General features: G+C 39.4%; 1 non-coding gene across 1 annotated transcript; it reads left to right on the top strand.

Annotated features, from left to right (window-relative positions):
• The first annotated feature begins 7112 nt into the window (after positions 1-7112).
• On the top strand, positions 7113-7220 carry LOC120101146 (U6 spliceosomal RNA). Its single transcript, XR_005501543.1, has one exon. It is a non-coding gene; the product is annotated as a U6 spliceosomal RNA (small nuclear RNA).
• The last annotated feature ends 731 nt before the right edge of the window (positions 7221-7951 follow it).

Below are 7951 nucleotides of genomic sequence, written 5' to 3'. Positions count from 1 at the left end.
ATCTATTTGCCTGCAGATTTCATGAAGTAAGAGTTATTAATAGCTAAGTATTACTCCACTTTGTAAATGTACCACACTTTCTGTATCCATTCTTCTGTTGCAGAACATCTGGGTGGTTTCCAGCTTCTGGCTATTATAAATAAGGCTGCTATAAACATAGTGGAGCATGTGTAATTTTTTATATGTTGCAACATCTTTTGGGTATATGCCCAATACTGGTATAGCTGTGTCTTCAAGTAGAACTATTTCCAATTTTCTAAGGAACTGGCAGAATGATTTCCAGTGTTGTTGTATCAGCTTGTAATCACACCAGTAGTGGAAAAATGTTCCCATTTCTTCAAATTCTCACCAGCATCTACTGTCACCTGTGTTTATTTTTTATCTTTTTTTTTCCTTTATTAACTTGAGTATTTCTTATATACATTTCGAGTGTTATTCCCTTTCCCAGTTTCCGGGCAAACCTCCCCCTCCCCCCTCCCCTTTCTTATCGGTGTTCCCCTCCCCACCCTCCCCCCATTGTCCCCCTCCCCCCAACAGTCTAGTTCACTGGGGGTTCAGTCTTAGCAGGACCCAGGGCTTCCCCTTCCACTGGTGCTCTTACTAGGATATTCATTGCTACCTATGAGGTCAGAGTCCAGGGTCAGTCCATGTATAGTCTTTAGGTAGTGGCTTAGTCCCTGGAAGCTCTGGTTGCTTGGCATTGTTGTACATATGGTGTCTCGAGCCCTTTCAAGCTCTTCCAGTTCTTTCTCTGATTCCTTCAACGGGGGTCCTATTCTCAGTTCAGTGGTTTGCTGCTGGTATTCGCCTCTGTATTTGCTGTATTCTGGCTGTGTCTCTCAGGAGCGATCTACATCTGGCTCCTGTCGGTCTGCACTTCTTTGCTTCATCCATCTTGTCTAATTGGATGGCTGTATATGCATGGGCCACATGTGGGGCAGACTCTGAATGGGTGTTCCTTCAGTCTCTGTTTTAATCTTTGCCTCTCTCTTCCCTGCCAAGGGTATTCTTGTTCCCCTTTTAAAGAAGGAGTGAACCATTCACATTTTGATCATCTGTCTTGAGTTTCATTTGTTCTAGGCATTTAGGGTAATTCAAGCATTTGGGCTAATAGCCACTTATCAGTGAGTGCATACCATGTATGTCTTTCTGTGTTTGGGTTAGCTCACTCAGGATGATATTTTCCAGTTCCAGCCATTTGCCTACGAATTTCATAAAGTCGTTATTTTTGATAGCTGAGTAATATTCCATTGTGTAGATGTACCACATTTTCTGTATCCATTCCTCTGTTGAAGGGCATCTGGGTTCTTTCCAGCTTCTGGCTATTATAAATAAGGCTGCAATGAACATAGTGGAGCACGTGTCTTTTTTATATGTTGGGGCATCTTTTGGGTATATGCCCAAGAGAGGTATAGCTGGATCCTCAGGCAGTTCAATGTCCAATTTTCACCTGTGTTTTTAATCTTAGCCATTCTGATTGGTGTGAGGTGGAATCTCAGAGTCATTTTGATTTGCATTTTCCTGATGACTAAGGATGTTGAACATTCCTTTAAGTGTTTCTCAGCCATTTAGGATTCCTCAGTTAGGAATTCTGTTTAGCTCTGTACTCCATTTTAATAAGATTATTTGGTCCTCTTGAGTCTAACTTCTTACTTCCTTTGCATATTACAGAATCAATGCAATTCCCATCAAAATTTCAACTCAATTCTTCAGAGATTTAGAAAGTGTAATTCTCAATTCATTTAAAAAAACAAACAAACAAAAAAAACCCAAAAAAGAAACAGGATAGCAAAAACCATTCTCAGCAGAAAAAAACAAAACAAAACAAAACAAACAAAAAAAAAAAAAAAAAACACCAACTTCTGGGGGAATCACCATCCCTGACTTCAAACTGCACTGTAGAGCAATAGTGATAAAAACTGCATGGTATTGGTACAGAGACAGGCAAGTAGATCAAAGGAATAGAATTGAAGATCCAGAAATGAACCCACACACCTATGGTCACTTGATCTTTGAACAGGGAGTTAAAACCATCCAGTGGAAAAAAGAAAGCATTTTCCACAAATTGTGTTGGTACAACTGGTGCTCAGCATGTGGAAGAATGCAAATTGATCCATTCTTCTCTTTTTGTAAAAGCTCAATCCATGTGGATAAAGGGCCTTCACATAATGCCAGATACACTGAATCTAATAAAAGAGAAAGTGGAAAAGAGCCTTGAACACATGGGCACAGGGGAAATTTTCCTGAACATGACACCAATGGCGTATACTCTAAGATCAAAAACAACAAATGGTACCTCATAAAGTTGAAAATCTTCTGTAAGGAAAAGGACATTGTCAATAGGACAAAACAGCAACCCACAGATTGGGAAAAGTTCTTTCCCAACTCTACATCTGATAGTGGGCTAATAACCAAAATCCAGTACTTTCAAACAACCTCTGTCAATTTTCCATGTGATTTCTAAATAAACAAGTCTAAAATTATAGAAAATGAAAGATATGCTAAGTAAAAACAGCCAAATATTTAAATATATTTTATTCATTGAAATTAAAATATAAATACAGAATCTTCTACCTTTCTTTGTCTTCTTCAGCCCCTTCACCTCAGTAATTTTTTTCAAATTTATTGTCTCTGTCCTATCTCTTTTAATTCAGCGTGACAAATTAGTCACAAATTAATTTAGGTGACAAATACCATTAAATATCAAAGTATTGAATAAAGGAAAGCATAAGTGCTCTAGTAATAAACTTCCCTCCCTCAATTCCCACCCACCCTCTCTCTGTCTGTCTGTCTGTCTGTCTGTGTCTATCTCTGTCTCTCTGTCTGTCTCTCTCTCTCTACAAATAAGTATGTATATATATATATATATATATATATATATATTCATCATTTATCAGTTTGGAGTATTTTATTATGTTTTATTATTATTATTATTGTTATATTATTTAACTATTTCATTTTTGTGTTGCTTATTTCTTTTTATGATTGTATTCCTATGTCCCAGTTAGTTTTATCAATTAGTCAAAAACTAGACTTATCAGGAAAAAGAAAACTCAGATAAAATACCTCTGTCAATTTGACTTAGGTCAAACTGTAGAATACTTCTTTGATTAATTAAGGATGTGGAAGGGGTCAATACACTGGGACATCTGGTCAGGTTGTCCTGGCTGGTAAATGTGAATGCTTCACTCCTTCTTTAAAAGGGGAACAAGAATACCCTTGTATTCTTGGGAATAGGGAGGCAAAGTTTAGAACAGAGGCAGAAGGAACAACCATTCAGAACCTGTCCCACATGTGGCCAATACATACACAGCCACCAAACTAGATAAGATGGATTAAGAAAAGAAGTGTAGCAGACAGGAACTGGATATAGATCTCTCCTGAGAGACACAGCCAGAATACAGCAAATACATAGGTGAATGCCATCATTAAACCACTGAACTGAGAACGGGACCCCCGTTGAAGGAATTAGAGAAAGGACTGAAAGAGCTTAAAGGGGCTTGAGACCCCATATGAACAACAATGCCAACCAACCAGAGCTTCCAGGGACTAAGCCACTACCCAAAGACTATACATGGACTGACCCTGGGCTCCAACCTCATAGGTAGCAATGAATAGTCTAGTAAGAGCACCAGTTGAAGGGGAAGCCCTTGGTCCTGCCGAGACTGAACTCCCAGTGAACGTGAATGCTGGGGGGAGGGCGGTAATGGGGGGAGAATGGGAAGGGGAACACCCATAGAGAAGGGGACAGGAAGAAGTTAGGGGGATGTTGGCCCAGAAACCGGGAAAGGGGAATAACAATCGAAATGTAAATAAGAAATACCCAATTTAATAAGTGAAAAAAAAAGAAAGAAAGAAAGCAACAGTAAAAAACATGAGGAATATGCTAAAAGGATCATTCTTCCACTGCCATAGTTCCTCTCTTTAAGTTCTTGGTTTTGTTTTGTTTTGTTTTAAGATATTCATGTTTTAATTGTTTAAGATATTCCTGTTTTTTTTTTAATCCACTTGGCAATTAATCAAAGTAGAATTTTTGACACGGTCTTGGTTAATTCAGTACAGCTCTCAATTAGGAGTGATGAATTCACAAATGAATCTTAAAACTGGACAAGAGATATAAAAGATCACATGAAGGACAGAATAGGGCACAGCAATTAACACAAGGCCTCACACAAAAGACTCCAGCACACATAGTAGGCATGTAACAATTAGTAGATCACACCACATGGTATGCATGTACTGGCTCCTCCAACAGGCCATTCTCCACACGAAGTCCCAGGAATAAATTATCTGCCCTATTTATAAAGTAGGATATTGGCAGATTCAGACCTGGATTTCCACTACTCTAATGCAGTGTCCTTGATATCTTGGGGAAAATGCTGTTACATAACAGTTACAAGATTATGGTGGATAATTTTGTCATATAAAATATATTTACAGTCAAGGGTGAGTAGTAGCCCACCTAGAGATCCATACAATCTACAGATATCAAACCCAGACACTATCATTGAAGCCAAGAAGCACTTGCTGACAGGTGCCTAGTATAGCTGTCCCTTGAGAACTTATGCCACAGCCTGACCAATACAGATGTGGATATTTCCATCTAACCATTGGACTGAACACAGGGATCCTAATGGAAGGAATAAGGGGAAGAACTGAAGGAGCTGAAAGGGTTTGCAACCCCATGGTCCTGACAATCTGAACACCCAGTGAACGTGATTGTTGGGGGGAGGGCGGTAATGGGGGGAGGATGGGGAGGGGAACACCCATATAGAATGGGAGGGGGAAGGGTTAGGGGGATGGTGCCCTGGAAACCAGGAAAGGGAATAACAATTGAAATGTAAATAAGAAATACTCAAGTTGCGTAGTATTGGTATGAGGGAAATTTTCTTCTATGATTTTGTTGAAGATATTTACTGGTCCTTTGAGCTGGGAGTCTTCACTCTCTTCTATACCTATTATCCTTAGGTTTGATCTTCTCATTGAGTCCTGGATTTCTTGTATGTTTTGGAGCGGTAGCTTTTTCCGTTTTACATTATCTTTGACAGTTTTGTCGATGATTTCTACGGAATCTTCTGGTCCTGAGATTCTCTCTTCTATCTCTTGTATTCTGTTGGTGATGCTTGTATCTTCGGCTCCTTGTCTCTTCCTTTTGTTTTCTATATCCAGGGTTGTTTCCCTGTGTTCTTTCTTCATTGCTTCTATTTCCATTTTTAATTCCTTCAACTGTTTGTTTGTGTTTTCCTGGAATTCTTTCAGGGATTTTTGCGATTCCTCTCTAAAGGCTTCTACTTGTTTATTTATGTTTTCCTGTGTTTCTCTAAGGGAGTTCTTCATGTCTTTCTTGAAGTCCTCCAGCATCATGATCAAATATGATTTTAAATCTAGATCTTGCTTTTCTAGTGAGTTTGGATATTCAGTGTTTGCTTTGGTGGGAGAATTGGGCTCCGATGATACCATGTAGTCTTGGTTTCTGTTGCTTGGGTTCCTGCGCTTGCCTCTCGCCATCAGATTATCTCTGGTGTTACTTTGTTCTGCTATTTCTGACAGTGGATAGACTGTCCTATAGGCCTGTGTGTCAGGAGTGCTGTAGACATGTTTTCCTGTTTTCTTTCAGCCACTTATGGGAACAGAGTGTTCTGCTTACAGGGGTGTAGTTTTTCCTGTGTATAGGTCTTCAGCTGTTCCTGTGGGCCTGTGTCCTGAGTTCAACAGGCAAATCGCTCGGAGCAGAAAAGTTCATCTTACCTGTAGTCCCGAGGCTCAAGCTTGCTCTTGGGGTGTTGCTTATGAGTTCTCCATGAGGGCAGCAACCAGGAAGGCCTGTGCTGACTTTTCCGGGAGTCCCCGTTCACCAGGGTCCCAGATGGAGTTAGGTGTTTTCCTCTGGAGTCAGAAATGTGGGCAGAGTGAAGTCTCTTTTGGCTTCCCAGGCATGTCTGCCTCTCTGAAGGTTTGGCTCTCACTTCCCAAGTTTTGCAATTTTTAACTTGAGTGTTTTGATCTTTCATGACCATTAGTAGTCTCATTCTAATTTCAAACATCATTCATTTATCAAACATCATTTCGGCAACATTCCAAAACTTGTGTTCATGAGTTAGGATATTAGAGACATTGAGTATTTCTTTCCATCTATATTATGCAATATCATTCTGTCTCTCTGTATAGAGTTTAAACAATGTTTTGTAATTTTCATAATGGTGCTATTCTGCTACTATATCTAAATTTATTATATGTTTTTATTTTCTATTGCTGTTTCAGTGTTATCATTTTTCTACTTATTCTTTAAAAAGCATTATTTGTATATAAACACTTCTGTTCTATACAACTGCCCACAGAATTTATTTCTAAAATTTAACAAGATTTAGGGTAGTCTTTGGAATTTTATTTCATATATTTATATCATGTTAATTTGAATCAATTTAAGTTTGAAGGACATGAAATCATCATGTCAACAGCATATCTGTACTCCCTGCTTATTGGAGAAACCTTTACAATAGCCAAGATATTGAATGCATCTTACTTGTCTGAACCAATGAATAAAAAATATACATAATTTTTCTCAGTGTAGAAATGTGGGTTGGATCTTTAACTCAGCCTCACACTCTCAGGAATAAGACTCAATCTCAAAATATATTTAGAAATATGTTGGATATATAGCTAGACTCTTCTCTGACTAGCTCGTAACTTAACATAACACTTTTTTTCTGATCTATATTCTCCAATTTGTCTAGTTACCTGTGTTCAGGTACCATACAATGGCTCAACACATCTTCCTGGGTTATATTCCCAGGCCTGACTCTATCATAGTGTATTTCTAGAATCCTTTTTGCCTCCCAGATGTCTCACCTTCTATTTTACCCTTTCCTATAGGCCATATGCTTTCTAATTGACACGTGAAACATCTGTTCAGTCTACAAGATATTCTCTCTACAATCACCCTTTTTAGCCCAATAAAAGGCTGTTTTTATATAAATTGAATATAATAATAACTTCCTGAAATAAATATGATGTGTTTGTTAGGTGGTCATATCAAGGTAGTCATATCAATTTCTTATGAAAAAGTAGTCATAAGATCATGGCCATAACGATGTGTTAATAAAAACATGCTCGTGCTCGCTTCAGGCAGCACATATACTAAAATTGGAACGATACAGAGAAGATTAGCATGGCCCCTGCGCAAGGATGACACGCAAATTCGTGAAGCGTTCCATATTTTTTGAATTACCCTAGATCCCTAGAACAAACGAAACTCAAGACGGATGATCAAAATGTGAATGCTTCACTCCTTCTTTAAATGAGGAAAAAGATTACCCTTGGCAGGGAAGGGAGAGGCAAAGATTAAAACAGAGACTGAAGGAACACCCATTCAGAGCCTGCCCCACATGTGGCCCATACATATACAGCCACCCAATTAGACAAGATGGATGAAGCAAAGAAGTGCAGACCGACAGGAGCCGGATGTAGATCGCTCCTGAGAGACACAGCCAGAATACAGCAAATACAGAGGCGAATGCCAGCAGCAAACCACTGAACTGAGAATAAGTCCCCCGTTGAAGGAATCAGAGAAAGAACTGGAAGAGCTTGAAGGGGCTCGAGACCCCAAAAGTACAACAATGCCAAGCAACCAGAGCTTCCAGGGACTAAGCCACTACCTAAATACTATACATGGACTGACCCTGGACTCTGACCCCATAGGTAGCAATGAATATCCTAGTAAGAGCACCAGTGGAAGGGGAAGCCCTGGGTCCTGCTAAGACTGAACCCCCAGTGAACTAGATTGTTGGGGGGAGGGCGGCGATGGGGGGAGGATGGGGAGGGGAACACCCATAAAGAAGGGGAGGGGGAGGGATTAGGGGGATGTTTGCCAGAAACCGGAAAGGGAATAACACTGGAAAGGTATATAAGAAATACTCAAGTTAATAAAAAAAATTAAAAAAAAAAAAAGAAT

The sequence above is a fragment of the Rattus norvegicus genome, chromosome 2 (assembly GCF_036323735.1).
Source record: "Rattus norvegicus strain BN/NHsdMcwi chromosome 2, GRCr8, whole genome shotgun sequence".
NCBI lineage: Eukaryota > Metazoa > Chordata > Mammalia > Rodentia > Muridae > Rattus > Rattus norvegicus.
The sequence above is the reverse complement of the archived record's forward strand: the minus strand, read 5'-3'. Positions and strand labels throughout refer to the sequence as shown.